A 4,645-nucleotide genomic window follows, 5' to 3' on the forward strand; every position below is an offset into this window, starting at 1 on the left:
TTGCGTTCATCGCCGTTCAAAATGAATATGTATGATGATATTTATAGTATTTTTCTACCTTATAATATTTTTAAGCCTTACAAAATTGAATGGGGAAAATGGAATCTCCAAGATTTAGTTTGGGTATCTTTTATGAAGATGAGAATTTGTCCTATCCAGGGGTATTATCTTAATATATTTTGTTTTTTTTTTCTCCATATCAGGAGTTCTATTATTAATGTGTTTTTTTCTTTCCTTCTTTTTCCGACAGTACTAAACAAAGAATAATACACTGTCCTGCGCCAGTTATAAAAATAAAATATACATTTTTTTTTATTAAACAAAGAATACACAATGTTGCGCAATTTTGGATTTCGATAGGTTCAGTTCAATTCGGTTATATTCGATAAAATTGGGTCATGTAAAAAATAGAACCATTTGGTTTTGTATCAAATTTGGTTTGATACATAAAGAAATATGGAATTATCTCCATGAACTGCATGTCTTCGCGTATTCTTTTTCGTCAATTAATGTTTATGTCTTCATATACATTTCCTTTAATCATATACATTTCCTTTAATCAACGCCTTTTCACGACTTCATGCATCGATCCTCTATTTAGGATTTATAACTTTTTTTTATACAAAATAATTGAAGCGACGCGTTGCATAAGACTGACATAATTTGCTTGCTTTGTGGTGAAGACAACGAGAGCCTCTCCCATCTCTTCTTTAGCTGTCATTTCAGTTCAGCGTTATGGCTCCATTTTACTAATTGTTGCTGGAGTCCTGCTCCGACAGAGCTAGCACTCTGTCATGGGTGGCGGCGAAGAAACAGAGACATCCAAGACAGAAGCAGGCTGTTGTTTTCCAAGCTTACACCTCAACTAGTTATTGATATATTGTGGAAGGAACGGAACGACCGTGTTCCGAGGCACGGCGAAGTCGGTGGAAGCTCTTTGCCGCAGGTTAGACCGTCGAATGAGAACTATGCTGCTGTCACTACAGCTTCGCAGCTCCCCCCTCCAACAGCTCACTCCTTCAGGATTGGTACTTCTTTACAGCAGGCCTCACTTAGGATCTTATATTGAGTTGTAGCTTTTCATGCGTCATGTTTTTGCCTATGTGCATATGGGAATCCAAATTTTTTTTTTATATGCCCTCTTTTGTCAAAACTGATGTATACGAACCTTTTTTATTTATATCACTCACATTTTACCAACAAAAAAGAAAGGATGATAACGCTGTATTTGCATGTCGTTATTCTATACTTTATTGCATAGTTTCTCCCGATTTCTATGCATCCCTCGACATTTGCAGCATATTAGGCATGTGTTTTGCACCGTTTCGTTCTTCCGTAGATTTTCAGGAATATATGAGCAATTACGAACCAATTGGATGAAAACGAGGATCACAGACATCCGTGAGTTTTTACTATGAAATAACAAAGAGGAGAAGAAGAAGAAGAATCAAGGAGTTGTTTATGAATCTCTCGGACATGGATGAAGAAGAAGAGAAGATTTAGGGATTATTTTATTGTAAAAGGAAGACATATTTTACTATTCCTCATGTAACAAACATATATATACACGAAAAATAACTAGAAAGAAACATGGAAAGTGAACTACAAGAAATAATATGTGGAGGAACAAAACAACAAATGGAAACCAAAAGCAAATATGGAAATATGGAGTTTGATTCCCCTCCATTATTATTTTTTTTCTTTAACAAAAAATACGCCACACCTCAGCCTTGCATGCAATTGGGCCTCATTAATTTGTGATATTGGGCCTTGAGTCCAAGTCTGAGTCCATCTTTACTTGTCCAAGATCCATGTCAGTGTCGATTAGTTTGGGAAAATATTCACAAGAGAACCGTTGATCCATCTTTACGATACATCTGTACATAGGATATTTATCGCATTTCACAATATTTAAATAATTATAGATGTGCTTTGCTTTGTACATTTTGATGCATATTTTTGATGTTTTGGGGATTTCCATCCATTATCCTTTTGTACCTAGTAGAGAACTCTCGAATAGCTCCTGGAAAAATTGATTGCTAATCTGATACAGTTGGACAGGTTCAACAGATTAAGAGTTGATTTGACTAAGTAATAGAGGACTATGTCGTTCCTCTTTTATAGGAACAACTTCTTTATTTTAGCTTTTTTTTTTTTCCTTGCACATAGGGTTAGAGTTGTCAAAGTGGGTTAACCAATCCATTTAGTTCCAACCCATTTGGGTTATTGAAATTAATGGGTTGGGTTAACACAAACCATTAAAAGTATTTTCAAAACCAAATGGGTTAGGTTAGTCCAATTATCCCATTTAAACCCAATTATTTCATTCACTTTAATGATTTACCAATAATATAATTCTATTTGACGAGAGAATGTGTATATCATGTCTACCGGTTTCATGCATTGCAAACAAAATTCATTTACATACCAAAATTATTTATTTTTCATAAAAATAAAATAAATATGATTAAATTGTAAAAAAAACTATAACGAACACCTAAACCGAATTTTCCGTATATAAACAATTTCTGTAATTTGGTAAAATCTCTTCGTATCCTATTCACATTAATATTCTCAATATATAATATAATGAGAGAATTTCCATGTGATTTCCATTAAGATACAGATATATTATAAAATATTTTTTAAAGATTTATGTAGATATTACAATATATATTTACAATTTCTTCGAAACATGGTTGGTATCCTTCCACTCTTCCCACCAGTTTGGTGATAAATTTTTTTTCTGTTGTCGTAAAATTTTATCTATTATTTTATAATACCATACATCACAAATCTAAATGCAATTTGACATTATTTTGTAACTATATTCGAATCTTGTAAAATTATAAATTATGAAATTTAAAATGGTCTAGTTCCTGTTTTGTTCGTATGTTTTTTTCGCAACTTGAGATTTGATATTATCAAGTTGGATTCTCCACATGAATGCTGATTACCAAAAAACTTAAAAAAGGAGTTTATTGAGTTAAATGGGTAAACCATTAAAACATAACCTAATTGGGTTAAAACCCATTTAACCCATTTAACAAAATTAACCAAATAAGTTTATCCATTATGCAATATTATTGGGTTGGGCGGTATACGACTTAAAAATACCAATTCATATGGTTTTTGAGGATGAGAGAGAAAGTTCTCCTGCTTCTCTCTAACTTTACCAAATTTCATCAACCCCTTTCTTCATCATCAATCCCTAGCCACCGCAAATACTGACCGCTCTGACCAAACTCCGCCGTCCGGCGCTGGCCGGCTACTACCGGTTAGTACCCACCTCTTCCAGCCCTTCCAATTTTTTTTTCCTCAAGCTACCCCCATACCACCATGGCTCGCAAGAAGAACTCTCCGAAGGCGAACTCAAAGAAATTTGCGAAATCTCAAATCCGCGAATCTCTCTCGCCTGAGCCGAGTGAGGACCCGCCACATCCTCCAGATCCTGAGCCCATCTCCGTCGTCTCCCCTCCTAAATCACCCTCTCGACCATCATCTCCAGACACAACTACCACTGTCGCTCCTCCGCCTCTCTCCGCAGCGGATTTCCCTCCACTGTCGGTCTCTAAATCTGGGGTCAACTCTGCAACATCAGGATCTCGCACTGTTCCTACTGTTGCTAAGGTTACCTCTCATATTGCTACCTCTCCAGCATGTGAGTTGACGAGAAATCCTGATGTAAGCGGTCCATCGCCGAATCGGTACCCCTGGGCCCAAAGGCTAAAGCCATCATCCCGAAATCTATCTAGAGTTGCAACACCCACTCTTTCTGCCGACGGCATACCTCGGGTTCGTGTTCCGAGCTCAGTTCTAGTGGAAGCATCAAAATCCTGGCAAGGATACCTTGTGGGGAATTTCTATGGCATAGCGCCAACTGGAGCAAAGCTGTTTCAAATCCTCAACCCGATTTGGGGAAAGAAGTCACGTATTCATGTTAGACGTATCAGTGATACATCCTGTTTGTTTTTCATTCCGGACCTCTCTACCCGGGAATGGGTCCTGGAGGTTGGCCTTTGGAGAGCGGCTGACGTGATGTTCACGGTGGCAAAATGGTCGACGACGGAAACTCTACGGAATACTGCTTTGACCTCAGCTCCTATATGGGTGACACTAAAAAGTATCCCTGTCGAGTTATACTCCCTTCGTGGCATCAGCTATATCACCAGCTATATCACCTGCGGGATAGGCGAACCTCTACACACAGAGAATGCGCTTAGATCCGCTAAGCGTAGGCGAGGCTCGAGTAAAAGTTGAGGTAAGTTTAGGGGCTAACCTCCCAGATTCAGTGGATATTGAGGATGACTCAGGCGGTGTTGTGCGTATTCAAGTCCATTATGCTTGGACACCCCCAAGGTGTACCAAGTGCCAGGAGTTCGGCCATAAGCCAAATAGCTGCCTATCAAAGGCGGTTCCCAAAACGGCATCGGGAGCATCCACAGAGGCGCAACCTCCAGTTAATGGGGATACAGAGGCTGCGCCGTCCCAAGGGACCCCAATATTGACCTCCGGTCAGCCTTCCCCTGTACCACCTCTTCCACTGACAACAAAAACAACCCCTGGTTCTTCAGTCATCCTTCTGTCGGCATGTAACACCAGTCTAACTGCCAAGAAGGACCTGAGTACCTCTTCCGAAACCAAA

General features: G+C 38.7%; 1 pseudogene; it reads left to right on the plus strand.

Annotated features, from left to right (window-relative positions):
- Positions 1-3,092: 3,092 nt before the first annotated feature.
- The window catches only part of LOC104803154, a 2,006-nt pseudogene continuing 453 nt past the window's right edge, over positions 3,093-4,645 (plus strand).

The sequence above is a fragment of the Tarenaya hassleriana genome, unplaced genomic scaffold (assembly GCF_000463585.1).
Source record: "Tarenaya hassleriana unplaced genomic scaffold, ASM46358v1 Cleome80, whole genome shotgun sequence".
In the NCBI taxonomy this organism is placed as follows: domain Eukaryota; kingdom Viridiplantae; phylum Streptophyta; class Magnoliopsida; order Brassicales; family Cleomaceae; genus Tarenaya; species Tarenaya hassleriana.